Raw genomic sequence first — 13,363 nt, forward strand, 5'->3', positions numbered from 1 at the left:
TATTTCTTATTCCAGGTTCCCAGGCTTGGGAAGATGAACAAATGTGAAGAAGTTTGACTCTGCTTATGTGGTTTTTCCCCTCTAGTTTAAATGCAGAAAAACGAAAGCAGGAGCAGCGGAGAGTGAGCCAAGAGAACCGTGTCATTCTGGATAGAATTACAAAGGCCCAGCCTCACTATCAGGTTCAGCGATGGCACGAGGATTGGCAACGAGCTGAAAAATACATGGCCAGCATTGCAAGATATCCTCGTGGGCAGTGTAAATCACACAGCCTGAAGGTAGCCCTGAGCTTCTGTTCTTTCCTTCCTGGTTATTTCTGGATCGGAACTGCCCATAGAGCACATTTCACTGCGCTTTTGCGCTGGGGATTAACTGCACGTGGCAGCCAGGCGCACAATTAACAGCCTTTCGTTTGTACAGTCACTCAGCAAATGAATCCCAGAGCGCTCCTCAGACTTTATTAGGTGATTTTTAAGTGCTGTAGTTTCTACAATCAGACTGTCCACCAAAGAGAGATGGCACTCTCAGAAATAAATGTAAAAATAATTATTAAATAAAAGAAGCAATGGCTTACCAGTTCCCTGAGAGAAACCGCCAAACACTGCAGCAACATTTGAGGTGACCAAGTGGGCATATGCATTAAGGGCTCCAAACCCTACACTGGCCCTTCTGTGCAAAGTGACCAGCTTTGTATTTCCATTAGTAACAGAGGTAAAGAAAACAACAGCAAAACAGCTGTATGAGGTTTTAGCGAGCTTTCCCAGAGAAAGAAAATTGACTGTCTTTAATCTTTCCATGTCCAAACTCCCCGACTTTGAGCCTGTTAACTCACAAGCTCCCAATTTTCCTCCCAAACCAACACACGGGAAGCTGCAGCACCTCAGTTCTGCCTTTACCCATCCTCCCTGTCACCTTGGACTGCTGGGCCTCCATGGTCACGTATCGTGATTTGGGAGGTATGGCCTCTATCATGCGAGCCTGATTCAACATATACGGGTGTGCCTCCCCCCCTATATTCACTGCTTTACCCATTACCTCCAGCCTGAGGCCACTGAAATGAATCTTTTTGAAGTCTGTAGTTTCTGGACATATGTAAAAAGATTTTCAGAGGTGTAGCTCGTCCAAATCTATCTGAGTCTTCACAGGACAGTACGCAGTATTTCTTTTATCCGCAGACTATCCTTTTGCCAAACCTTTAGTTCCAGTTCTAATTCCAGAGGATTTGGAAAAAGCAAAGAAAAAGCAATAAAAATTGTTTCTTATTTATGTAAATAAGAAACAGAACCTCTCACCAACTTCTGTCCAGAGACCATTCTTGAACAAAACGGTACAATTTTTAATAATCATTTCCAAAATGATTCAGTCTGAGGCAGAAAACAAGTATAGAAAGTTTCAACCCAAACAGCTAAGACTTGACAAAGAAATAAGCACCTGAAAGATAGATTTCTAAAATGGGAAATATTTGGGAGCTTTAATTGCTGTGGAAGTACCATTACAAACCAAAGAATTCTATTTAAAAAGTAAGGTTACAAAGCCAGGTGCTCCATAATCAGAAAGTACCAAAATTATGGCTGTGTTTTTCAGGTATTTATATGCTCGCCAACTTTTGATTTTGGCGGATTTTTACAAATACATAAACAAATTCTCAAAAATAACTAAGTACATCGTGCAACCTTCCCCACATCAACTGTTAAGTCTGTGCTCCGTAATTAATAATACCTGTAAGAAGCAGTCACTAGAAAACACTTTTTTCCAGTCTCCAGAATCAAGGTAGTGACAGGTTCTTTATTTTACTTATATTTGTACTGACCCATTTCTTTTCTGGCAGGAAGAGCAATTTAAAGAGAAAACACCTAAACGAGACAGAAAAAGAAACAAGCAACTGAAAGAAGAAAGTATGAACAGTAAGATGAAGGAAAGAGAACATGCCCACCACGGTAAAGGAAAGAACAACTAGAACAAGACTAAGTTCCAGAAATAGCATTATTTCAGTAGTCTCCTGTGAAAGCAATTTAGGAAGTAGCAAAGGGCTCGTACTCCCTCTTGGATAACTACAGCATTTGGAAATTTTGCTGTCGTAAGCCTTCTGCTTTGGCCTTATTCTGGAAGTCACTCCTTTCCTGGCATGGTGGACCAGCAGAACAGGGGGTTCTGAGTCCATTTTGTGACTGCAGCCCTGGGCATCAGCATACTTTGATTTCAGTAGTTTAAGTTAAAATATCACTGTTCCTATGTGGGTGATAATTTCTAACATCGGAAAAGACTGGACTTGAGCAGGTAAACTCCGCAAAAATTATAAGCCGAACTCCAACTTGAGCAGGGGTGCCTGGGAGAAGCAGCTGAAAGGACTTATATAGTTTAGGATAGTAGGCGGTTAAGTATTCTTATAGGAGCGTAGATATTGAACACCCTGGGTCATCAATATAATGAAAAAAAATCATAAAGTAAAATTATATAAAAGCCACTTCCCTTATAATTGCCAAGAAAACTCCAATGAATTTATAAAAGCTAGCAAAGAAGGAGCCTAACTGGGAAAAGGATTGTAACTGAGCAACTGTAGCATAACTAATTGATCTGATTCAGATTAGGGTTTTTTTTCCCACATGACAATTTTCATCTCGGTATCCAAAGTCTTCCCAGTGAGGAACCAGTTGGCCAACAGTAAATACTTCAGAGTGAGGATTTTGGAAAGTCTTCAGAGGCTCTTTGAAGCCTCCGAGCCACATGCTATGAGAGGGAGCGCTTGGTGGATCAACACCCTCCCCGCACAGTGGCAGAGACCACTTCCTTCTTCACTCATGATTTTAAGCCATTTTTGTGTCAGTCACAGTAATTGCATTCACAGAGCGAAAATAAGTGAAAATACTAAAAATACATGGAATTTGTTTCTAGCTTCATTTTAATGGGATTTACCAGCTTAAAGCGGAGAGAAACAGCACCACGTGAGCCATGGGCTCTCTGCATGTTATAATCTACCACTCTTTTAGACCATAATTGATGTATCGTTCAGGGGACAGACACTTTCTTTCTGAAATGTATATCTGGTATTACTTATTTTTTAATTACACTTTTTCAAAAGAAAATGTGTATTAAAATCACAAACTGATCTTAGTATAGCGAGGTAACAGCATTTCTCTCAGAAAAGGTATCAATCAACACCAAACATCAAACCAATATCAGTTCTTACTTTATCTGAAGTAGAATTTAAACTATAACTATTTTGGAGGCTGCCAACTTTCCGAGCAGATGCCCCAGCAATAACTATTTACTTCCTGGCACTTGCAAATGCTTTCTATGACATTTTCTCCTTTCTCATTTGCAATATGGTTCAGTGAATAATGTTTGAAGTGCTAATGATGAAAACTTATTTTCTGAAGCACAGAAACTCTAAAATACAAGATTTTGTCTTTATGGTACTGAACTGAGAGTAGAAATAACAGCTACCATAACCACCAACCCTCCAGCACTTCAATGACTGTGCCGTACAAATGCAAACTCCTGGGTTCAGAAAATTCGTACCTTCCCAGGGCAGGATCCCCAAACCCACCACACTAGAGAGAAGAGCTTCACCATACCTAAGTGCCTGGATCACGAAGGAAAAAGGATTCTTGCTTGCCCAAAGCAGAGGTGGGACTAGTCCGATGTGCTGTGGTAATATGTGTCCTAGGGTGCATTGAGTAGGCCCAGACCCAGCGCAGAGTGGGTGACCCCCATGCTGTGGTCAGCCCCAGGGCTCCATGGCTGGATGGAGGTCATCTCAAGCCACCAGCCATGATGGGAGAGGGCCAGGGCAGACAAACGCATCCTTTGTTGTGCACCTCTGTTACAGCAATCACATCGGGCAAGCACACATCAATGCTTTCCTCCAACTGTAGCTCGTTTCTGAAAGAAAGGTTATGCACCCTTTAAACAGGAGCCAAAAATACAGTAATTTAATGAACCAAAACTTCCATCACTATCAGAGGGAAGATGCCAACTTGGCTTTAACAGCAGTTTGATTTTTTAATGAAAATGTCCTATGTCCTTATTACTGAAGTCAAACACCCCTGAAGTCCTCAGCTGCACAGATCACCAGGGCATCTGTAGGGGGTCAGCTGTCCTTAACAAATTATGTCACTGAGCCAACCAAACAAAAGTATTGTTTCCTTTTCTTCTTTAAAAGCTTCAGACTGGGATGATAATAACCTAAACTGTTTGACTGAATGCCACTTGCCTTAAGTACACTTGCCTTATAACTGAGTAGAAACGTTACTCTCTTCAAATCCCTGGCTCTAAAGGTAAAACACTTGGCTACTGGAACACCGGTATGATTGCAATCTAAATACCTGAAACAACAGAGAACTTAAGTACCACATAAAAAAGAATGTTAAGAGTTACAGAAAATGTAAATCTGAGGGTCGAATTCTGCTTCCATTTTCAATGTTGTAAATCCAGGCTAGCAGCTTTATCTTTACTGCAACTGCTGTGGATATATTAACCTTACATAAAGAAACCATGTCAAAAGAAAACTGGTGATGAAATATTAGAAATGGCTGGGCCAAGCTTAACTACCAGCTCACTGCCATGGAAAATTAAGAGGTCACCCCTTTCACTTCTCTGCTTATGCCCCTCTTCCATTCTGTTTGTCTTATACCACCACTTGTGCTCTTTAAATCCTAAGCAAGGTCAGCTCCAGGATAAAAATCACAAAGGAAAACCTATTATTTTATTTTATTTTATTTTATTTTATTTTATTTTATTTTATTTTATTTTATTTTATTTTATTTTTCCAGAGAGGAGAATAGTTTTCCAGTGGGTTAATGAGTCGGATTCGTTCACCAAAGATGAATTTGAGAATGAAGCTCTGCTCATGCAACGAAGAAGTAAAGCCACATATTCCTTTGGTAAAGTGGAAAAATGGTTACTCACTGCCTGGCAGTATTTAACACCAAAATAGTTCTCCTGAGGGTTAATAGAAACACATGGAGGCCAGCAAAATGGTTGTAACTCAATAATCCATGTTGGTTACCATGGAAAAATTATGAATATAGACAAAATCAGGGTTTGTCCAAGTTAGGAATGACTAATCTGGTTTCACCACCACCCTCCTTTTAACTGGATGAACACCAACTGAGTATATTCATTTTATTATTACTTTATATTTACCATAAAAAAGGAATATTACTTAAATATTCCTGATTAATTAGGGGGGTTGTTTGTTGGTTTGTTTATTTGTTTTTAACACAGAGTTTTTATGATTTCAGGAGAAAACTATTCACCTGAATTTCCAGACTCTGAAGTTTAAGCAAGAATAATGAGTTGAAACCATGCTGCCTGCAGTTTAAAAAAATATAATAATAATTCAGGCTTTCAAAAAATGTTGCACTTGTCCTATTGCATTAAAAGTTGTGAAACTGAAATCTGAATTGTGAATATTTTTGTTTTGTAGTTACAGAACATGCAGAGTTCATGTTTTCAAGTCTTTCTTTGCTCTTACAAAGTTAAGAAACCTTCTTTTGAAGGGTTTTCACCTGATGCCCCAGCAGGAACTTAAAAAAAAAGTAAATATATATATACCACAAAAATTGCAATAAAACTGTAACAGTGAGGATCTTTGTTCCTTCCCAACACTCATGTTTGACTTTCCTTGCTAACCTCACTGAAGTCAGTTTAATTGTTCTATGTTTTAAAGGTGTTTCTAAAAATAAATGGTAAGGTTTATTTAGAAGGGATGTAGTAGGTGTTTAAACACTTTTATGTGTTTAAAAATTAAATCAGCACAAAAGAAGTGCAAAAAAAAAGGCAGCAGCAGCATGCAGCAGCAACTAGAGGTTACCAGGACAGAGTACAGCATGGTGGTTTGTTTAAATCTGTGGTTTATGCTGCTGATTTGTCCCTTCAGTATTAAAATGTTTTCATGCCTCCACAGACCTTGCTGTGGAGGACAGAAATGCTGCCTCCACCACAGATATGAGGAATTCTGGCATAAAGGCTACTGTCACATTAGTCAGAGGGTCACATTTGCACTGGACTCCAAACTCACCATTTACATTTCAGGACAAGCCAACTAGATCACCAAGCAAAGTAGCTCAGGTATAAGAAGAATCTGAACTCTTACATATAATACAAATTAATCTGTCCCCAGGCACTTCGGCAAATTTAAGCACGTGTACTTACGTCTGCACCCAGATAACCACAGAGTTCAAGATCCAGGTTCATGAGTCAGTGAGAGGTTGGTGCTCAAAATATCATGTGTGGATGTCACTTCCTTGCCAACGTGAGGTCCAGTTATTCTTCTGCTTTTCTACAGAAGAAAAACCAGAATCTGAACAAACACATGAACCACAATGTGTGGAAGTGCTAGAGTTTGTTGGGCTACAGGAAGACACTGCGTAATTTGTCATCCTGAAGTACTGTTACGACTCTCCAGTTTACCAGCAACTTCTGCTGGGACAGTATCTGTAAAACCATACATGGGGAAAAATATAGGACATCAGGAGAAAGAAGATCCCAGGGGTGGGAAAGAAGGACCCTACAGGAAGGAAGATGGATGGTTGCTGCTGTGTTGCTGTGTCAGAGGGGCAGGTAATCAAAAATCTCCATGCCTGCTGTTGTTCCAGCCCTCGTGCATTGTTTCTGGCAGGAGCAGCCAAAGAAAAGTTAAATGAGGAAGGAAAGCTGGAATGGAACATCCTGGTCACCTCCACATCCGGCACCGTCCTCTGTTTCCTTATTAGCCAAATATAACCCAGATTTATTTCTCTGTGGTATTTTCTTTCGGATCAGCAGATTCTTTATTTTTTAATTAAAGCAAATCTTGCCAAAGCTGTAGGAAAACATAGAAGCTCAAGAACAAGGGCAATGCTTCCTTGCCATTATACGTGTGTGTACAAGTGATATACAGCTACCTCCTAGCAATTCACCTATCTGAAAAATAGAACAAAAACAAAGTAATATTATCAAAACCATAGAGGAGTAATAATTTTCTTATCAATATATATTTGAATAATGCTGAAATCTTCAGTCTACAGATGCTTGACATTTACATACATTGTTAAAGGAAATGAAGAAAAACCTTTTTTGGTAAAAACAGAGATGCATCTTGTGAAGTGAATTACAGCTGCCTTTCTGCAGTGTTTTCTTGTAACATTTTTTGAGATCTTTAAGAGTCTGATAAAAGGAATCCAGAAAGAGACAAGAAAGATATTTTTCTTTTTCTTGCCTATTTCTTTGATGCCCAGGACTGACAGAAAATTAATCTTACATTCTGCATCAACCAGCAAATTTTGAGTCTCATTTCTATTCTAAAACTCGTAGTTTTCTTCATGAATTAAATATGGCACCCAGTAACACAGTGACTACAGTAAAGCTGGAATTTTAGTTCCAATAATAGATTGATTAAACTCTACCTTCAAGAGTTTCAGTTTTCAGTATGACAAAGGTTGCTTTGATTGTCTCCCATCTGCATTATCTATGTATTAGGGTTTAAGTACAGCGCCGTGATTTGGGAGGCATGTGGAATCATGCCTGTCATATATAATCTAGACACATACACACAAATTAAAGCCCATTGAGCTGGATTCCCTGGTGCCTCCCTGGAGCTCAGCTGGCATAGCTGCACTGAAAATTGGTCCCATTATCAGGAGACAGACAATCACTTCTCGCCTCTGCCTTCCCCACCCCCTCCCGTTGTCCTTCATGAGGCCTCTTGCTGCATCGTTCGTGTGCTGCCAGCGCTTTGTTGTGGTGACTGCGGCCTTCGAATTGCTCCTGCCACTTTGCTAATGCTGCCAGGAACAGAAGCATTTGCTGAACAGTGTATTATTGATAATTGGTTTAATTTGGTTGCCCCATCTCTGCCAGGTTTCCACATAACAGAGGTATGCAAAGCAAACCTGGACGAGCTCTTTTAACAGGCTGCATAGGGCAAGCTTCCTTTCACTTCTAGATGCCGTAGCTTGGAGTTTAGCACAAATTAGAATATATGTTAACAGGTTACAGTGTGGGGAAGTACAGTCTTAACCAAGCATAGCTTGCATCTTCCTGAGAACAACGTGACAGATTTTGGGCCAGCTGCTGGGTACCCAGCAAATGGGGTGCAGCTGTAGGTTGGACACACATAAACACCTGCGAAAACCCAATACGAAAGACAAGCAAAGAGGGTATAAACCATCAGGAAATACTGGTTACCCACTAGCCAGAGTTCCTGCTGCTTTTCTACTTCATGCCTTTTGCAGCAGTTTGATCTCCGTTTTGCAAAGCGTTTTGTGTTGCCTTGAAAACAAGCTTCTGCGTGAAGTTCAAATAACTTCATCTTTGCTGCTGTTTTAACCTGAGTTAGTTAGCTTCAATTAACTGATTTCAGTTGAAGCTTATATTTAAGTATTTTGCAGTACTGATACATCCTCTGTCAGACTTCTAGAACACAGTAGCAGCCATTACCTAAAGCATTTCAACATCACAGCTACACCCTAGGCTAGACAAAACGTGGCTGATTAAACAACATGAGAAGGTAGACAGGTTGGCAGGCAGACAAGAAGGATACAGACCACCTGACTGGTTCAAATTCATTATGGGTGCAGATATACATGGAGGTATCTCGCAGTCCATTCGATTAGGTTAGAACCTCAGCTGAAGCAAGCCTTACCTCAACTGTGAAAAATCAAAGCAATATTTGCAAACCCTTGATGGCATCAGCTAAAAAAAGTATAAAGCACAGATCACATTGTAATACCAAGCATGAAAACCTGTGAAAGTTTGCAAATCTTCAGACACGGGTAAAAAATATATATATCCACTTTTGCTGGAAAACATCAGACAAACAAAATTCCAGCAAATAGGTGCAAGTGCTTAGAGCCAGTCGGGACTTGAATTAAGATTGATTTCAAGTACGTTAGAGATCCAATCTGAATGTTTTACACAATTCATTTCAGGTTTTGATTTTGTGAGCTGAAGGCAAGAGCTCATTTCCTCTATGCTCAGTGCAACTAATAACAACTGTAAAACGGTGCTGGCTGCCTGACAGGGAATAATACTTTTATCCTCTGACCTTTCTGAGAAGAGGACCAAGGCTGGCATAGCTGCACACTTGCACATTTTTTCCATCACATTAATATATTATCCTCATACAACTAATTAATACACTGTAAACACAATTTTATTTTGATGTTTATAATTTCTCAGAATCAGGAACTTCTTCTGCTACTGAGTTTGTAAACATATACACTTTAAAAAAATATTGCTTGTAATTGGGTCTCCTTATAAGAAGAATAACATTTTGCCTTCTACATTACTTCAAATACCAAAGACAGACATTAAAGTTTGACATATTTGTTCTGGGTGTTCTGTGAAATCAACATTCTCACTGCAAGATACATGGCTTACATGCCAAACCTACCTGGAAGGCTGGGGAAAAAAAATCTCAGATTTGGAAGTTTAAATTAGGTCCCCAAATAAAATATCTCGTTTTCAAAGGCATCCAGCATTTTCAGGCAGAAACCAAACAAAGAAAATTAACCCTTCTTTTGTTGGTTGTCTAAATGTTTCTATATCTTGATTAGATAATAAAATTTGAATTAAGGTGTTTGCTTCGATTTTAAAAATATCTGACCACACCTGTAATGGCGAACAGCACTAAAATGAAAGGGTACGCTAATTGCATTAGGTTGAAGCATGCAAAGGAGTCGACTTTACAAGCCCTTCGTATACAAAACTCCCAGTGCCTGCAGGATCAGGCCCTTACATGGTGATCTGAGACCTTCCTAGTTCTTTTATTTTTTCTGGTTTTTATGCTGGAAGAGCCAGGTTGCCATCTGGCTGCCTGGACTTGCAGCAGCTGCATGAAATAAACTCAAGCAAACATATCGGCACAGGTGTGATTAACAATTAGAGGGGGCAAGTACTGCACATTAATTTCTCTAAACAAAAGCTCGTGGGGAGTCCACACCTCTGAGTACATGTCACATCCCACCTTTTCAGCTCTAGAATTTATTCTTCAACCTTAGTGGTCTAGAGAAGGCTGCATCCAAATCATGGCTCCCAAGCGTATTTTGGGTTAAACATTTAAGATGAAACTTTCTCACTTAAACTATATGTGGTCTGGTCAACATATATATATATATATATATATATATACAAAACTTAAAAAGATCTTTTGATAAGTTCAGTAAAATTCTTGGATTTTTCTACTTTACTTGAATTTACTAGTAATTTTAAAGGTGCACCCCAATAAGCATTGTATTTAACTTGAAATACAATTTGGCCCAATATGCAAGTAAAGAAATAAACCTCTTTGCACAGAAGAAAGCAGTAAGCTGTTCACAAGTTGGAAATGGCCTTAGAAAGACTGGGAAATTACTAATTATAGTCATACTGTTCACAAACTGAGTGGGATCTTTATAGATCTTTCCACGTGTCTCTCGAAACACGTGTTGAGCAAATCTCTTGAACAGTGGAAGAAAAGACGGTTTTCTCTTTACATCACAGAGGCTTTTTAGGTTCCAGATGAGTAATTTTTAACCCATGGAAGTGAAATGCATAGCTCTTTTAGAGTCCTGCTTCTCGTGGCTCATTTGCAGAGAGTGATGGTGTTAATCTGATTGTGGTTGAACGTGTGAAGTTCTAGGAAGTGGTTTTCAAATCCTCAGTTTCCGCAAGGACAAACAATTCAACTTGGTTGAGTCTGTTAAGACTGAAAGCCCAGATCGGACCAAGTGTATTCAGAAGAGAGCCCAGGCTGTTTCAATGTGAGAGATCGGTTGGGTAGATAAGAGAAAGCTGCACCAAATGTATGGTTTTGTGTTCTGACAGGGCTACCAATTCTATTAACACATGCCAAAGGTGAGTCAGTCGGCAAAAATCATAATATCTGTAACAGTAACACACACTGAGGCCGGTTTGCTGTGCTACCGAAAGAGTACATTAATCTAGAGGCTAGAACAATCCAGCCAGCAGTTAGGAAGAAAAAAAAAAAAAGGAAACACAACCAAACAAACCTCTTAAGACTCATACCAAACCAACAGAAATGCCACTTACATTCATAAGGCTAGCATCCAGATAACCGATCACAGTTCATCATGAAGAAACATGCTGCTATTGCCTGAGGCAAGCACAGAATCTATGAAGGAACCAAATGGGAAGAAATGAGATATTAAACCTGAACCTGACAAGCAACATTCCAGTTCCTGCCATGTTTTTTGGTGACACGTGATATTAGGAAGGTGGATTATTCTATGGAATTTGTTATTTTTCTGTGAAATTTATCTAACTGTAGCAAAATGCAACCCAGAAGATTAGGACAGGATTTATCTCTCTGGCCTTTGAAAAACAGGTAGGGTGGGCTAGGTTAATATGCTGAGGAATGCAGCTCAGGATCTCTATTTATTTTGGTAGAGAGGGATGAGCCAGGTATGTATATTCATGTACATCTCCTTGCAAATATTGGGAGCTAGGCTAAGTTGAGAAATACCACAGGCAGACATGAAATGAAACAATTTTAAAAGCATGTTAACACGATGCTCATGAGACTTGCTTTGAAAGAATATGTTGTAAAAGAATATGCTGTAGACGGACATGGTACTTATTCTTAGCCCAGGAAAAATTTTGTCTGTGGTACAAGCTCTTTTGTTATCACTATGAGTAGTGAAGTATGCTGACATTTTATTCACCAACTCATGGGTAGATTCTAATAAAACAACCTGAATCATTCCTACAGTGAGGACAGCCAGTTATCACAGCTACAATAACATTACTTCTCTGTTTTCTAAAAGCAGTGAAAAAGTATCCCCAGCTTCTGTGAGTGCAGAGAATTCAACTGCTAAGGGATTGCAGACTAGCAGCATTTCTAGGACCGAATTCATCACACATACCTCTGTTTACTCTCAAAGGTCCCTGGGCAACTCTTCCATCTCCTTCCTTTCTATGGTGAGAGTTCAGCGTTATTTCCCACTCCCCCTTGTCATATTTATTTCTCTCAACTGTGTAATTTCTTTCCTGTCTTAAGTCATTCATAGTGTTACCACATAAAATTCTGAGCACAGATGAGTTAAGGGTCCTACAAGTTGTCCATCAAAACCAGGTTTTTGCTCTGCTGACATTTGTCAAAGTGCTTGAAGCTGTGATTGCTTGCCTCCTGTTTCCAGTCTCTAATGCCCAAAACATTACAGTTCTGCCCACTGATGCCTAAAACATTCCCTAAAATATTTGTATTGATTAGAAATAGCTTTTAAAAACTAGTACATCCAAGCTGACAGACAGATGACAATAACTGTGTGGCCTCACAACTTCGACCAGAAAAGAAAATAGAGGCATCATAGCAAAGCTTTGCTCTAACTAGTTTGCTCTAACTAGTTTCAGCTTTGCTTATAGTGGCAATCACAGATCACACACTCTTCAGAACAAGGCTCCTTCCCCCCCCCCCCCATTTAATTCCTTTTCAGTTTGAAGATCTCTAAAATCAGAAAAAAATAAATTAAAAAAATAGTCAGCTGTTCAGCACTTAAGGCTGCAAAATGCCAAGACCACTTGAAGCTTCACATATCAGCTATTATACATGGTGCCTTTCTTTCATCCTACCCAGCGCAGAACAGGAACAGAAGAGACAGGAGGAAAATGTTGCTCAGAAGCCACTTGCCTGACATGTGCAGCACACACATAGTCCTGCATTTTGTAAGCGGAGCTGTCAAGTCTCATGCATAAAAATCAGCCATCCAAACTCTGTTTCAATTTATCATGGCAGCACCAGCAACTTACCCACTCCAGACCAGTGGTCCTGGAGCAGAAGAGAGGTAGTTGCACTATAAATCAGCAAAGTCTTTGCCTTCTGTTAGGTTTCCTCCCTTCCCTTCCCCCCCAACCCACAAGCAAAAAGGACTCGTGCTGGAAGAGACACTTTCTAGGGTTGCAGCCTTCCCCTCCAGTACATCTTGATCGTATAATACGATATTGCTGAAGAAAGACAGATCACCCAAAAAGGTGTGCCCTCACAGTGGAAGCCAGTGCCTGCAGCTGCACATGCTGAACAAAATGAAAATAATGAAGGCTATAGAAAGCTTTCTAATTTCCCATGCAACTCAGGACGAAGACTTGAGGCTGATGCAACTCTCATTTTTCATTAATCTAAAAACCAAGAGGAGGTTCTTTCCAAAATTGAAATATGTGTGAAGAATTCATAATCACTATTAAAAAATAAAATACCCAAGGAATAGGGCTCTGTCTGCTTAGCCAGGCGGAACAGGAGCTAACGGTACCAGTTCTGCAAGAAGCATCCTCAGACCCTTCTGACTAATGTGACTCCATGGCACTTCAGGTCCTGTGGAGTGGGACGTGTTGGGTTCCATAAATCTAGACCAAGACAGGGCATTTATCTCAGTTTGCTCATCACAAA

The 13,363-nt window shown here is 39.8% G+C and overlaps 1 long non-coding RNA gene across 1 annotated transcript in view; it reads right to left on the minus strand.

The window, feature by feature from the left end:
• Positions 1–3,619: 3,619 nt before the first annotated feature.
• Positions 3,620–13,363, minus strand: part of LOC136097266 (uncharacterized) — a 20,094-nt gene continuing 10,350 nt past the window's right edge. The window contains exons 2-4 of the long non-coding RNA XR_010650765.2: positions 11,014–11,095; positions 6,157–6,283; positions 3,620–3,882 (exon numbers count right to left, since the gene is read on the minus strand). This is a non-coding gene — a long non-coding RNA (uncharacterized lncRNA). The remainder of the gene's footprint in view (positions 3,883–6,156; positions 6,284–11,013; positions 11,096–13,363) is intronic.

This window comes from Patagioenas fasciata, chromosome 1, assembly GCF_037038585.1.
Source record: "Patagioenas fasciata isolate bPatFas1 chromosome 1, bPatFas1.hap1, whole genome shotgun sequence".
Lineage (NCBI taxonomy): Eukaryota > Metazoa > Chordata > Aves > Columbiformes > Columbidae > Patagioenas > Patagioenas fasciata.